Source organism: Cryptomeria japonica, chromosome 10 (genome assembly GCF_030272615.1).
Source record: "Cryptomeria japonica chromosome 10, Sugi_1.0, whole genome shotgun sequence".
Taxonomy (NCBI): Eukaryota; Viridiplantae; Streptophyta; class Pinopsida; order Cupressales; family Cupressaceae; genus Cryptomeria; species Cryptomeria japonica.
The window spans coordinates 367,599,729-367,616,602 of record NC_081414.1 but is presented as its reverse complement, the minus strand read 5'-3'; the positions used below and the strand labels follow the sequence as shown (position 1 = coordinate 367,616,602).

General features: G+C 38.1%; 1 pseudogene; it reads left to right on the top strand.

Annotated features, from left to right (window-relative positions):
- The first annotated feature begins 1,272 nt into the window (after window positions 1–1,272).
- The window catches only part of LOC131079950 (ATP synthase subunit alpha, chloroplastic-like), a 108,106-nt pseudogene continuing 92,504 nt past the window's right edge, over window positions 1,273–16,874 (top strand).

Below are 16,874 nucleotides of genomic sequence, written 5' to 3'. Positions count from 1 at the left end.
TAAGAGTCATTTTACAACTTGCCAAGTCGGCTTACAAAGACTTTACAATAATATAACAAAATATAATATAACAAAAATCTTGTCAGCCTCTGTGCTGGTATGCTTCCTTTCTTTGCCGGTGCCGGTGGTCTGAGTGTCGGTGTAGAGTCTGATCTTGCTAGTGCTGGTGTAATGCCTTGTCAGTGCCATAGGATTGTAAGGTTGCCATCAATGACAAAACCTTCAATCACCTACAATGTCTCATTGGAGTGTGCATATGCCAACATGGGGAAGATATTAATATGAATATTAAAGAGCTCCTTAGAAAGGACAGATTTATGGGGAGAGAAGGATTGCATAATCATGATAGGTTATGTGAGTAATTTATGGTTTGATAGAAAGGTAATGATTACCTGGCAAAGTGGTAGAATCCCAATCAAATTTAATATTACTTCGCACACTTTGTGGGTCATCCTTTTCAAAATTTTGAGTAACTACGGGAAGAAAGTGTTGAGTTTGCAGAAGAACAGAGTTGAAAGTCTGAATTCGAATATGGGAGGAGACTTAAGGAGGGAGGAACCAGATAACACGTCAAGATGGAAGGCCATGCTGAAAGTGTGGGCGAAGCTAGAAAAAGGGTCCCTCACAAGCTTTATGGAGAAGCTAGTTGATTACGACAAAGGTAGGGTTAATCTTGTTGTTTCCAAAATTTCTGAAAATTGGTGTAATGGGTCCTTTAAAATCTATGAGGTAAAGTTCAAATTGGATGCAGGACTCATTGCGATTGTGACTGGTATTCCCCACTCAAGGCTCAATTTTTTTAGAGATCTTAAAGTTTCCAATAACGCAGTTAATCTGTTCCTGCGTAAGGAAAAAGAGAGGGCTAAAATTGGCAAAGCCACAAGGGGTTACTATGAAGCCTCCAACATCAAGAAAATTTGGGGTTGGGTTTTGAATGCCATAATGGAATACATAACTATTGAGGGCCACTTTTCCATGGCCCACACTTATCACTTTATTCTATTAAACCATTTCAAACATGACAAAAGGGTATCCCTACCTACTATCTCTTCAGGTCCCTTTCAAGGTCTCTCAATAAACACAGTAAGAATCCCTCGAATCTGGTACTCCATTGTGGGATTTTGCCGCTCATTTATGAGCACTGTAAAACCCTTTCCATGTTGGAAAACAAGAGGTTATCTGCTTCTCCAGGGAAAGGTAAGAGAAAGCTGGAGGGAGGGGAATCTAGCAAGGAGAAGGCGACCTCTAGCAAAAAAAGTAAGTGCCTCTAGGATGGAAGCCCATGAAGAAAAGAATGATACAGAGGAAAATAGAAAAGATGGCAGTGAAATGGATACGAATGAATTTGAGGGTGACAACAGCTGGAAAGATGAGGATGTGGGTGCAGAGGATGAAGAAGGTGAGAATGAGTCCGACAATGATAGCCCAATCCACAGTGCTAGCCTTGGCAATGACAACAGCCAACCAATGGTGGATGTGGAAGACAAGGATAATGAGGAAAAAGATGTGAATTCTGAGAGGGAGAAGAACAAGGAACTAGAGAAGGATATGACTAAGGATAGTTTAAGTGAGGATAAGGAAAGTGTTGGTAAAGGGTTATTCTTGGATAACCTTAAAAAACTCACTGAGGCTAGATTGGATTATGACAGATGGACATATGAACTTTTGAAGAACCTGGAAAAAAATGAGAAACAAAAGGATGAGAAAAGGAAGGATTATGATAGGGATCAGATAAAATGGAAGCAAGATATGGAGGAGAAGGTTAAATCATTGGAAGAATGGAATGTGGCGATGAAAAATGTACTGGGCATTATCCCGAATATCCTATCTATTGTCACTAAAAACCTTGAGGATATTGCTAAGGTCCTCGATAATTCCATCTCTCCTAAATTGGTGGTGGACCTTGACATGGATGAAGATACTATCGAGATTGGTAGTGGTGAAGCTACTCTAGGTGGAGCTGCAAAGAGGATGAGGGCAAGTGTCAAGAAAGTTGTGGCTACTTCTGCCAAGGATATCCCTAATCTTAGGGAAAATATCAAAGACCTGTATGGGATTAGCAATACCCTAGCTAATGCCCTGAAAAATATTAATTAGTTTCTTCTTTCGATTCTAGTTGGTTTTTGCTGGTTTTTGGGGGCTTTAGCCGGTTTTCTCTGGTTTTTGTTGGCTTTTCATTGGTTTGTTCCTTTTGGTTTCTTAATGCTTTTATCTTTTAAGATCCTATTGTAAAGGGTTTCGGGGCCCCTTCAAAACCTATTTTTACCTTAATCAAAAACTACATAAAAATAAATGTCCATAAAAGAAAACAACATGCATACAAATAACCCCCCTCCCCCCTCCCCCCCTTCTTTTCTCTTTTTTTGAAAGAAAAATATAAAAGGAAGTAAATCAAAAAGAGAGAACCTAAATCTGTAAGATGAACTAAAATCTTGTTGTAGAATTGCCCCCCTGCTTTCCTAGTTATCCTCCTTCAATCCTCATCTTGTAGCCTAGTAAGATCTTCTCCAAAACCTTTAAAATCCTATCTCATACAATGCAATATGTCTACAAAATAAAACATGAACTCCTTTTTTTTCAAAAATCTAGTATTCAATATATAGAAAAAGATAGCAATTTCCCACTACAAAAGAAATAATTGTTTCAGAGATTCCTCTCCTAGAATAATTCCATGCAAAAATTATTATTGTTATATTCTATGATGTCATAGTGGGGGTTACATGCATCCAAAATTTGAATTTGAAATCCATTTCTAGAATCTTCTCATTTCTCCTACACCATGTGCTCAATTAATATGTTGAGAAATTAAGTAATTTCCAAATAAATTTATGACATCATGTGTGTGTCACCTCTATTTCAATTCTTTTATTTAAAATAATTTCAACCATATAAATTTACCATTTCTATTACTCATAAAATTAATAATAACATTAATAAGAATAATAATACTTATAACAAGTTTTGTCAAGATCTAGAAAGAGGGTTATGACAGGTTGTGACATTTGTTGAGCAAGGTTTGCTTGAAGCACCTGTTCATGACTCTTTTGTTGTTTCTTAGAAAACTCTTCTAACTTCTCACCCATCTCATGCTCAAAATCTTCTTTATCAACCTCTTCTTGTTATTTCTTTTGATCCCCCTCTGATTATTTAAGGAGCAATTCCTGGTCCTGCGGAGTGAGCACCATTTGTTCATCTTGCTCATCCGGTTCATTCACTTCCATGGTCTCAATTTGAACTTCATGTGTTTGTATTTGGGTCAACTCTGTTGTTTGGTCCTTAGGTTTCTCGACCAATTTTTGAGTAACTTGTTTATGTTGAGAGGCTAAAGGTGCTTGCCTTTGCATAAGAATGTCTCTCCTTTTACTGGCCAACATAGAGATTGACTCATCATCTTCATCTAAATCAGACTCCACATTGTGAATCGTAACTTTCTCATGAGATGGAATGGAGATTGATGTTAGTGTTTGAGTAAGAGTAATTTTTTGATCAGCTTCCAATACTTCTGATGTTCCTTCCTTTAGAGAAATACCAATTGTCGATACAATAGGCGTGATTGAGGCTTGTGGTACTACTTGCAACCTGGTTGCTATTCCATGCTCAACAATGGTTTTAAGGAGTTGAGAGTCCTTCATATTTGCATCGAGTTGTTTCATCAACTCCTCCTTTTCAACGATAGGTGCAGTAAGCTCTGAATCCATTGGAGTATTATTTCTTGATTCAAATCACGTCCTCCTCACATACTCCCTAGTGGTCTTTGACTGAGGGTTACCTATAGCTTTCCTTTTCTTCTTTTCCTTGGATGAACTAGGATGAATCCTAAGACTCAACCATTGTCTCATCCTTTTGATCACCTTCTCGCTAACAATATCAATATCTGCCTTTTCTTGCTCAGACCACCCGATCAATGAGAGAGATCTCTTGTCTATCATGGTTTCATCATAGATTGGATCGAGTAACTCCATATCATCCCTAAGTTCATTAGGAATATTTGTCTCTACCTTGAAGCTCCTAATTTGGGGAACTATCAACCTAAAGAATCCCCTTTTTCTTGCTTCAAATATATCCTGCATCCCTACCTAGAAATCCTCCAAGGCTGGTAGAAGACCTAAGTATGATACTGACATCATCTGTTTAAGTTTGTCAAATGGGTCAAACCTTTCTCAAGCATAATCAAACTCTTTCAGATTGAGATCTTGTAATTCATGAACAACTTCTTTGGCTACTTGTATATTTGGGCATGTGTAATACTCAAGAGCAATGGGAAAGGTCACCCTGGTTTTATGTTTGAGAGTCAAAAGAGATAGAAGCCCCATGATCTACCTTGCATATTCCAAAATGATGATATAGTTGCTGCAGTATTGAGGAAGGAGGAGGGGTTTTCCTATGAATCCACTTACCTGAATATAAGTTGAGCGTTGATTCTAGATGAACCATGTTCCCCATTCTTGTATCATTTCCATGGCTTCAGAAGAGATCCAATATCCAACATCACCTATTAGTTTGCAGATTACCACATAGATGAAAGCATCGTTGATCCTTTTGAAATGAAATTTTGTTTGTTGGATAAGTAACTGAGTATAATACTCCCATTATCTCTTTTTCCCAAGTGCCTCCCCAAGTCAGCCACTAGTGTTTAACCCAGGGTAGATGTCGCTCCTAGCCACCACCCAGATTACATAAGAAGTCATGAATAACTTCTTTGTCTCTAATACATTACACATCTATTCATGAATATTATCTAACACTTATTCCTTCCCTATCAGAATAGTGTGAATGTAGTGGAACATCCACAAGTGATAATGTCTGTAATCCTTCTTGTCGAAGTCTAGGCTAAGCATAATGATTATGTCCATTGGTGCATCTTTGAAGTCCACTCTCAAAATGTCATTGGTAGCCATAAGCCCTCATTTTCTTGGCTCATCAAGCCATGCTTCATTTATTTGGCGTATGTGATATGTGACATTCTTATTGTTAGTCCCAACCGGTGATGAGAGGGAAGGGCTGAATCAACACATTACCGATAATTACTCAATTAAACCTTTTTACTTTAGTTGTTTCTAGCTCAACATTCATCAATGTAAATAACTATTGCAAAAGAATAACCAAGCATTAAAAGATACACAATAACACACAGATTTATCTCGTGGAAACCCAATAGGGAGAAAACCATGGTGTGAGTTGGAACTCACAAAATTTGTACTCTTCTGGAGTAGACCCGATGAAGAGCCATCCCTGTTAGGAGATTACAAAGACACTGGTTAGGTGCCACCCAGTTAAGGGATTTTGATCAAGGTCGGTTAGTGCCTTTACCTTGTTAAAGTTAGTCTGGTTAAACGACTTAGAACATCAATAAAGATGTTACCTGGTTAAGGGATTTATACAATGGGACCTGTTAAAGTCCACCCAGTTAAGAGATTTATGTTTCAGTTATTAGAAAGTAATAGATGGATGATCATATACAAAAAGCTACACATTAGCCTGATCAGATCACAATTAAGTATCACTCTAGGTCTGCATCAGTTGTCCTTGTTCTCCACAACTCTGCCTTCTATCAGTTTGTTGGTACTTGAATTCTACATTGTCAGTCCTCTATCACTCAGCTCTGCAAACTCTAAAACTCCCCCTATGTCCACTTTCACATCGACTTTATTCACCTTGACAACAACCATCTCAAGGATGAGATATGTGTATTTATAGACCCTTTTGTCTATCGCCAACTTTTCCCTCCAAAACATACCTTTCAAAATTTTGTTGTCAGGCCTTAAATTGCACTTCTGAAATCATTCAGGAATATCTATAAATATAGCCGAACATGTCGATAAGTCTGTCGATTGACTGAGAGAAGACTCCTGATTTAGCTAGTTGTAACCAAACGCTACCAATCTGTCGGTTACTGACTCTTATGGTGTACCGATCAAATCTTGTCTAGCTGATTTCTTCCTGTATACCAATTTTCTCTTTGCTTAGCCGGTGGACATCTTCCATGTCGATTTACCCACTACTACCTGATCTCCTTACTTCTTGTTGGTCTTCTCATTTCTTGTCAGTCTACTGCTTGCCAATTTACTTACTGCCTATTGGTCTACTGCTTGTCGATTCACTCACGGCCTGTCGGTTTACTCACTACCTATGGACTGTGAAGACTAAGGAGATGTTGCTAACAATGACAACCATACCATTTACCAGTCATACAAAATTGCATCAGAATTCCAACAATCTCCCCTTTTGGCATTGGTGGCAAATTCTACAAACTATTGTGCCAGTTTCATGGCCCCTATTCCTAACAAGATTCCAAAAGTTCCAAAATTCCCCCTTTTTCCTTCAATGGCAAAGACCATCCAAGAAGATTTGTCAAAATAAAGCAAAAATCTCTTTAAAGTTTTCTTGAGCCACTTTTAAGGAAGATTCCCATGAAGATTGAATTTGTTTCATGGTAGTGAAGTGGCCATGTAATACTGCAATGAAGACCTCCATATCATCAACTATCTTAGATTCAAGTGCATGAATTAGGTGTTCTGCTTCATCAATGTCCAGTTGCATGAAATCAATAATTGGTCCTAAATAGCATTGGAGCTCTAACAAACTAAGACTTCTTTTGTCTTCTTCATCTTTCAACCTTCTGATTTTATGATTGAGCATTTTGAATTTTCTAGAAAAGGTTGATGTGGAACTGCTAAGGGGATCAAACGAGCTTACCAGATCTTGAATCTCCTTTTGAATCTTATTTCTTTTATCGTCTAAGTCTTTGATTAAAATAGGAAATTTCAAATATTTTATCAGTAGTTGACCAACTTGCTGCAGTATGGTCTTAACTTCTTCTGTTCTGGTGGAAAGAGAAAATTTTCCAACTGTTATCTGCTCCATTAGGTTATCTCCTCGCTTTGTTTCATATTGCCTTTCTGCATCCTTCTCCAGATTAGTTGCCTCTGAACTGATTTATTTAACCAGAGTATCTGACTAATCAATAATGGGTGCAGTATCATCAACTGCAATGTTCGGGATGAGATCAGAGAGAATTGTTTTGGCAGAAGTGAGGATTCTTGCCTTCTTTTTCTTCTCTCTCAGTTTTTCTGAGACTTTCATCAACTGTTTGGGGGTCATTTTCTTTATATCAATGACCAAGTCACCTTCTTCTTCCTCCTCTATTTCATCTTCCATTTCTAAAGTCTCAACTCTAAGCTAGTTGTTGTGATGATTCTTACCTTTTTCTTTTCACTTTCATTGTCTAAGTCTAAGTTTCTCTTTTCCGGAGGGGTATCCATCACTAATGTGTTATCCTTTATTTTCTTCTCTTCCTCTTTTCCTTCCTCTGCTTTCTTCTCTTCCTCTTTTCCTTCCTCTACTTTCTTCTCTTCCTCTTTTCCTTCCTCTGATTTCTTTCCTTCCTCTTATTTATTCTCTTTCTCATTTCCTTCCTCTATTCTCTTCTCTTCCTCTGTCTTCTTTTCTTCCTCTTTTCCTTCCTCTATTTTCTTCTCTTCCTCATTTCCTTCCTCTGTTCTCTTCTCTTCCTCTATCTTCTTTTCTTCCTCTTTTCCTTCCTCTATTTTCTTATCTTCCTCATTTCCTTCCTCTATTCTCTTCTCTTCCTCTATCTTCTTTTCTTCTTCTTTTCCTTGTTGAGAGAGATTAGGATTTGGTGACAATAAGTTAATGTGAGGTGTATCCTCATAAGGAATGTATTCAACTAACACTTCATCTTGACCGGAAAGCTTAGTTTTATTAGCTTCCTTCACCGGTGAAGTATGAACCAGTTGTTCGATACCCTTTGTCAGATTGGGGATGTCTGACACAACATTTCCTATTATGTCCTCAACTGAGAAAGTATCAAAATCTTCAGTGGAGTCTTTTTCCTTGGCTTTTCCTTTGACAAGGACAGTTGCACCTTTGTCTTGTTTTGTTTCTTTTTCAATTTCTTCTTCAGTTTTCTTTTGCTGGTTCATAATTTCCTTCCACAAGGCAACACCTTCAACATGTACTCCTCCTACTTCTCCTACTACCACTCTCCTAGTTCTATTCCTTATTTTGAAATGTCAAATGCATGCTTCAGCCACCAGTGAAGCTTGTTCAGGGTCTAATCATGTTGCACTTTCATGAGTGATTTTATTCTAAGTTCCTTTTCAGTAGCGAGAGTTGTCTTCCATCTTCCTTCAGTGTGATCTAGCAGGTCTGATGGGATAATCCCATATAATTCACTAGGAGTCCTACAAAAATTGTACAAGTTCCAAATCAGGGCTTCCTCAATTTTCCTTTTGTCTTCTTCATTACTGATGGAATATCTCCTTCCAACACTTCTCAAACCTCCAAACTCTTTGATCCCATGCACCAACTCATCAATTGTTGGAGCTTTGTTCCTTTCACTTCTACTAACCTCCTTTATTTCCACATCTGATACAGTGTCACCTTCTTTCTTATCCTCTTTAAGCTTTGGATCACTCTTCCTCTTTCTGGTGTAAGTTACTCCTACCAGTCTATCTTTGCTTGGTGAAGATACCAGAGTGCCTAGATTCTTTTCCTTTGTGTATGTTGTCAGTTTAGTTGTTGCAGTCTCCTTTGATTTTATTTTTGTCACTTTCTTCTTTCCACCAGTCAGTTTTTCATCTTTGGTAGGTGTGACCCCTATTTGCTCACTCACACTGGTGTAGGTAGTGGCACCAGATGCTTCACTTCCATATTTCTTTTCAAGGGTATCAATCATTTTATTTACTTTTATTTTAATGATAGGTACCTGAAGTTATTGTTTTATTTTAGAGCTTGCCTTCTCATATGTTCCAAACCTCTTTGCCTTCAAGTCTACCGGTTTAGATAGAAGCATATTGATATGAATTTTAACTAGATGTGCTGCAACCTCATACCCCATAGGTGAAACCCAAAAAGTCATGGGTTCAACTGCTTGGATAATACATCAAACCGTATCTACAAGAAAACAAATGTTGTTCTTGTATTTCTACACTATTCCAGTTGGAATTCTTTCCCTCTTGTGCATTTTAATTTTGAATTCCTTGAAATATCCCCACATTGCTTCCCCAAATTTATTTCCCAGATCCTTGATCATTTCACCTATCTAAACCATGATAGGTTTCTCCTATGACCATACTACATTACCCTTACCAGGAAAATATTTTAGCACATAGAAAAATATACAAACCAGTAGAGAGCCATATTTGAAGGATTGCTTCTTATCCTTCTTTATTCTTCCCATGTTCACCATGAACTGACTTTGAATAATCTTGCATATATCATATGTTGCATTTTCTTTGATAATTCAATATCCAGCATGGATGGCACCGCTCAGAACACTATTCATCCAGCTTGATTGATATACCCTGTAACCCAACACTGCAGAGGAAAATATTACTTCAGCATCCTCAATATGAGTGATAGTCATTGCTCTACTATCACACTAGGATTTGGTTAACTGGGTGACTTCAGTTGATGAAATTGTTCTAGGGTTAATACTTCACTGGTTGCACTGAACCCTGTCACTCTCTGAATCATCTCTTTTGTGTTCTTGATCGGTATATGATCTTCCAGCCACCAAAATTGATCAGGAAAGTCTACAACATATGCCAAACCCTTGGTCTTTAGATGTAGGAAACCTAATTTCAACTGATCATTGTCACATAACACTTTAAACTCACTTCAAATGAACTTATCTCCATGTTCTTTGAGCTTGCAATGAATGTAGGAGCGAATATCTTCTACCAACAATACACTAGAGGGTATGGATGATAAAGCATCGGTCTTATCAATTTCACCGGCTTTCATCGAGTGCATCTTGAACTCAAGTTGGGTCTCCTTGATAGCTTCAACCAACACAGGAGTCGATATCTGCACTGCCATGATGACCTTCAATCAATATTTTCTCAGATGCAGTTGAAAACCCTTTCCTAGGGAATACCAAACACCACTATCACTCTACTTGAATTTCTTTTTAGCACAAACAAAGCTTAGAAATTTGCAAATCGCCTTAGAACATACAGGAGCTCAAGAAAATTCACAAGTAGTTAGGTAAATGAAAATGTGCTACCATTTCCTTATTTATCTGTTGAGATTTATCGGCGCTAGGATCCAATGGTCAGAATTGAAGCTCACAACTTAAAGTACACCGATTTGACTTTGCTGGTTATTTGTTGTCAATACCAATACTCAAATAAATAACTCACAGGACAAACTTCAATTAAGAATTTTTAGACCAAATTTTATGCATCACAACTATGTAGTTAAGCACATCCTTACATTTGTTGAGGGGATCCAAGAGTAATCTTACCATATGTGCTCCCCCTGGGTATCGGTATGCCTAATTAGAAGTGGAACTGTCATCAACAATGGATGATGACTTGGTTTTAGAATGTCCTTGTCCTTCTTTTCCTTCATCCTTCTTGATCTATTTCTTTTTCATTTCATCTCTTATTTCTTCATTTTTCTTCTTTCCTTTCAGGTCATTTTGCTCATTTTTCTTGCTAAACTGATTCTTGTCTGCAAACTGGTTGTAGGATCGACTTCTGCATTCTCTGGCTAGGTGGACGATCTTATGGAAGTTAAAGCATGCCATACCAGTTGTCCTCCATGGTCCTGGATTGTTTCTCTGACCCATCCTCATTCTGCATGTTTCAGAAACCGGACCAAAATTACCACACATGAAACAGGTGGTATTCAACTGATTACTCCTTTTGTTAGGACTAATCGGTTTGAACGGTGGTCTTGATACCTTTGTCTTGAACCTGCATTCTTCCTATCTATGTCCAAACTTATTGCAAGTGAAGAAATGTCCATTAAATCTTTTTGCACTTGATAGGCTTCTTGATTGAGATCTACACTCATAAGTAGTGTGACCATACTTATGACAATTATGGTAGTAACCATCAAAAGTGAAAGTCTTCTATTGATTAACTGGTTTATTCCTACAGTCATTGGTCTTATGACCTGATTTTCCACAATGATTACAAGAGAATTTGGAAGACTTCATACATCTTTCTTCTGAGTGATTTCTTTCATCATCCTTCATCTTTTTGGATTTAGTTGATTCTCCAGTTTCCATAGGACCTTAATCAGGGTAACCAAGACTGGTTGTATCCTTTGTTCTTCTCTAAGCCTTCAACTATCTATCTATCTTCTCAGAGCTTTCATTGAATTTTATCAACTTCTCATTTCTCTCATTTTCAATTTTCAACTCACTCTTGAGTTTTTCAATTTATTTCATCATCCTCTCCTTTTCTTCTACATTGTCATTCAATTGTTTATGTATGTATTTATTTTCCTGAGTGAGAACTTGAATCTCTTAATCTTTCTCAATAATGATTGCATCATTTTCTCTCAGGGCATCTTCAGCAAGTCTCCTAGATCTTTTAGCTTTTGACAGATCTTCTTCTTTCTCTCTCTTTCTTTCATCAGCACTTTTGCTAGCTTCCAGTATCTTAGTCATTCTTAGGGCCTGACCTTCATGTTCTCTTTTAAGATGTGTGATTTCTTCGGTCAACTTCTTATTATTTTTCATGAGTTCTAAGACTGCTTCTTCATCTTCTTCAGATCCGCTCTATTCAGAGAGTTGATCTATGATATCTTGGCTCTCTTTTAGCTATTGAGCCAATTCCTTCCTTTTAGCAAGAGATTTTCTCAATCTCTCTTTCAACTGAGAAATAATCTCATTAGCTTCATCAATCTGCTTTTGATGCCGGTACTCTTCCATGATCTTTATCCTCAAGCTGTCAAGCTTCTCTCCAGAAGAACTAAAATCTGATACCAATTGTTAGTCCCAACTGGTACTGAGAGGGGAGGGGTGAATTAGCACATTACTGACAATTACTCAATTAAACCTTTTTACTTTAGTTGTTTCTAACTCAAAATTCATCAATATAAATAACTATTGCAGAAGAATAACCAAGCATGAAAAGATACACAATAACACAGAGAGATATCTCGTGGAAACCCAATAGGGAGAAAACCATGGTGTGAGTTGGAACTCACAAAATTTGTACTCTTCTAAAGTACTCCCGATGAAGAGCCATCCCTGTTAGGAGATTACAAAGACACTGGTTAGGTGCCACCTGGTTAAGGGATTTTGATCAAGGTCGGTTAGTGCCTTTACCCTGTTAAAGGTAGCCCGGTTAAAGGAATTAGAACATCAATAAAGATGTTACCTGGTTAAGGGATTTATACAATGGGACCTATTAAAGTCCACCCAGTTAAGGGATTTATGTTGTGGTTATTAGAAAGCAACAGATGGATTATCAGACTCGCCATGGTGAAAAGGTAAGCCTGCCATATTATCTTGCATGTTCCATGGACCATACAATCAAAGAAATACAGAAAGACCCCAAGGGCGACCATGCTCTTCATCAAGGTCTTATGGCTCTTGTGTATAAGTTGTTGAAAGGGAAATGCATTGATAAACCTATTAGAGGTAAAAATGCAAGGGATGAGGAAACAAAGAGTGAGGACAGTGGTTTTAACTTCGACTCGGAAACTGAAGGTGAGCCAGAGGAGTTAAGAAAAAATGGGAGGAACAAGGGGAAGAGAAGAGGAGAGTGGTGGATTCTGATATCTCTGTGTCTAAGGATGAGTCCTTCGAAGGAAAATTCATCAAAAGCAAGAAAGGTAAAGGGACTGAAAAGCAAACCTATAGGAAGAAGAACATCAGTAGGGGAGGTAACAACGATATTAATCAAATTTTGATTGATTCTGATGAGGAGGCAGAGGAGGATAAAAATGATAATGGGAAGGGTAAGGAGGGGGATGATATCCCGATTGTGGGTAGCAATGAGGATTTGAATACTTAAGGTCTGCAGAAAGAGGACCAAGAGGACAAAAGGGGTAAATCTAGTGATTGTGTTGGGGATAATGAAAGTATTAAGGGTTTCTATGATACTGTCAGCATAATGGTGAAAGACATAGGCAGCCTGAAGAAGGATATGAATGTGATAAAAAAAAGCCACGATAGGCGACAAACCTTTGTCTAAAAATGTCAAAGAATTGGCAGTGGCAATCAACAATGTTGAAGCCATTGAAAACATGGTGAGTAAAATTATTGAAACTGAAAAGAAGGTTAAGGAGATGGAAGGTAATAAAGATGCGAAAGGGCTGGAAATTGATATGAATAATCTAGGCAACAGAGCTGACAGGATGGAACTTATAGTGAAGAAGATAGCTGAACATAACTTCTAGATTCTCAAAGCCTCGGTGGACAATATGAACATTCTGATTAACAGATTTGATAACATCAAAGATAAAGAGGGTGATAGGGATCAGTTGGATAAAAAAGGTCATGAGAAGAGGCCTACAACCAACACCAAGAATAAGGGCGACATCAAGGGACAAGAGCTGGATGATTTGAAGACCTTTGCAAACAACATGAAGTAGATGGTGGTCCACACTGAAGATATTATGAAAACTATCTAGTTGTCTCAATCTTGGTCTCTGTCTTTATCTTTGTGTTGTCCTTTTGCTTTCCTTTTGCTATATTTTTGTGGTTCTTTATGTTATGTGTGTTGAGATCCCTTTTTGTTTGGGTGGGATCAACTTTTGTTGTTGGAGTGATCAGGCATAGTTCTTTCAATCTCTAATGCTCTCTTTTTCCTCATTTGTAAAAGGTCTAGGTTCCTTTCAAAAACCTATTTTTACTTAATCCAAACAGATGGATGATCAGATACAAAAAGCTACACATTAGCCTGATCAGATCACAATTAAGTATCACTCTAGGTCTGCATCGATTGTGCTTATTCTCCACAACTCTATCTTCTCTCGATTTGTTGGTACTTGAATTCTACACTGTCGGTCCTCTGTCACCTAAGACACTATTCGGTGAAACCCCCACTCTATTGGTCCTCTGCCACTCGGCTCTGCAAACTCTAAAAATCCCCCTATGTCCACTTTCACATTGACTTTATTCACCTTGACAACAACCATCTCAAGAATGAGATGTGTATTTATAGACCCTTTTGTCTATCACCAACTTTTCCCTCCAAAACATACCTTTCAAAATTTCGTTGTCAGGCCTTAAATTGTGCTTCTGAAATCATGCAGGAATCTCTGTCAATATAGTCAAACATGTCGATAAGTCCAACGGTTAATTGAGAGAAGACTCCTGATTTAGTTGGTTGTAATTGAATGTTACCAGTCTATCGGTTACCGACTCTTCTGATGTACCGATCAAAACCTGTCTAGCCAATTTCTTCCTGTATATTGGTTTGCTCTTCGCTTAGCCGGTGGACATCTGGTGCAGGAGAACCTAGGACTTCGGATATTAGTTTTTTCCCAATTTTGGCTTGTACTTACCCTAGCCAAGTTAGGTAGTGAATAAGGACTCCAAGAGGGTCCAAGAGTGAGTGAGATGAGTAAAATGTAGGCCTAGATTGAGTTAGTTCTTCATATGTTTGCATTTTGTGCATAAGTAGTGGTTTGAGTAGGTAGTGGACCTTCTTGATGGTCAAAAGTGTCAAAAATTGGTATAAGAATTAGGGAGGGTTAAATTAGTCTTATAAATGCTTTAAAAGTCATGAGTGATGACTTAAAATAGGTCTCATAGGTTGAGAAGGCCAAAAATGTAAAAAGTGCAAAGTTGCAAAAAGTTGTCATGACAACTTTTGTCCTAAATTTATTAGCGATGGAGTTAGGGATTTTCCAATGCCCTAGAATGACTCCACACATGGGGAATACTATAAAAACCCTCTCTTGCATGGTTACCAAGGTTAGATTCTTTATTTTGTAAGCTCAACAATCTGAAACTACTCATTTTCGAACTGTTTGACATCATTTTGGCTTTATTTGCTCATTTTGTGAATACAAATGGATTGAATCCATTGATACAACAATGGATTGAGTTTATTTAGTGTGTTACATAGTTATTTGTTCCATTTCAAGCTTTGTAGATAGATTGTATTAGTGTTTACTTATTTTGGTTTGCAAACAGCCAATTTTGGCTTGTACATAGCAGTTTTATGTAAAATGGTTGCCCCATGAATTTCATCCGTGTGACCATCACAGCCTATTGGTACATGGAGGACAACCACTTTTATAGTGTACATATGAAGGGACAAGTTCTGGAGATGATATTTAATATGACTGTCACCTTGTTCTAGACGAGTCTAGGAGCAACCCGGCTAGAGGAGACAGGGTGAATTTGGAGTGTAAAGTGCAGGGGTGGATGCAAGATCACAATCTAAAATTTTGGAGGGGTCCATTAAGTTATTAAAGAGTTTCCTATACAAGGGTAAGCCATAAAAAAATCTTTTGATAATCATTTTCCAAACTAGACTAGTCATTGCTGGTTAGAAGGCCTAGAAACCCTTCAAAACCCTCATTTTGGGGTTAGGGCATTGTACGGTGGGATAAGGAACCAAAACCACAAAAATAACTTCAGGTTAGGTGATAATTTGAAGAAAATCCAAAATTTCTATGGGGTCTATTGGACCGTTTTCTCTCAAGCCCTAGAAAACCAGATTTTGGAGGCCTAATAGGGCTAATTCCTTGTAGCCCTTTTCTAGGCAAAATGGTGAAATCGGTAAGAAGGGAAATGGTTGCAAACCTCAAATGGAACCAAAAGGAATTAAAAACATGTTAGAAGCCACCTCCACACCTCTTCATCAACTCACAATAGTAGGAGGTCAATTTGACAAGTTGAAGCCAAGACAACCATAATGAGCACATGGGAAGCATTGTGAATTGGTAGGGTTCCTAGCTAAAAAACTTGAAGAAAACACCTTGAAATGGATAAGAAGCAAGCCCTATAAGAGATTAAGAAGGACTTAGAGGTCTAGAGTGCAACTAAGCCTGGAGAGTTGGTGGAATTGAGCAACACCAACTAGGTGAACCCCATCAACATCTTTCGTGCCGATTTACCCACTGCTACCTGATCTCCTTACTGCTTGTTGGTCTTCACATTTCTTGTAGGTCTACTTCTTGCCTATTTACTTACTACCTACTAGTCTACTACTTGCTCATTCACTCACATCCTGTCGGTTTACTCACTGCCTGATTTACTCACTGCCTATGGACTGTGAAGACTAAGGAGATGATGTTTCCAACAATGACAAATATACCATTTACTGGTCATACAAAATTGCATCAGAATGCCAACAGTTATTGAATATATTTATTGCCTCTTCTTTGGTGGTTTGGAAGACCTTCTTGTATTCAGGAATACCAAATGTCATAGCAAGCATTTCGAGTAAGAGATCAACCACTACATTTCCTTTTGTATCCTTGCACTTTCCGATGTCCTTATTGAAGTGTTGAGCTATGGCGATAATTAATTCTAGAGATTGCATTTCTTGGGGAAAGATGGTGGCTTCCACAAGGCCAATCCTCTTAATCCTTCTATATGGTTCCTGGAGGTTCGGTCGAGCCACTTCTTCCTTAATTGTATCAAGTTCAATATGCTCAATTTTTGTATCGGTGATCCATTGTACTTCACTCTCAAACTTGGAGACCAATTTTTGACCTTGATATGGATACTTCATCATGGGGGGATTCTTCTCAAGCTTGACCTCTCTTATGGTTTTCTTCATGGGGGTAGCTAATTTTTCCATAAGACCACTTAAATTTGCACAAGAGAATATGCATAATCAGTTCCTCAAGAGATAGATTTAATAACATGTAACTCCAGACTCTCAAGGTTCTGAGGTCAAAAGAAACCATTACATGTGATTTTAGGATCGAAAGGGCCTCACTTAGGAGGGTGAGTTTGGCAGAAAACCCAGAATTTTAGGATCTCGGGGTTTTGGGGTCCCGAAACAAACAAAGTGGCTAATGGGGCAACTTTGGAATCTTGGGGTTTCAGGGTTCTGAAGTCTTGGACAAGGCATTTGGGAACCGACTTCGGGACTCCAGGAACCTGGAGTTCCAAAGTGCAAAGGAATATCTCAAGAATAATCTTT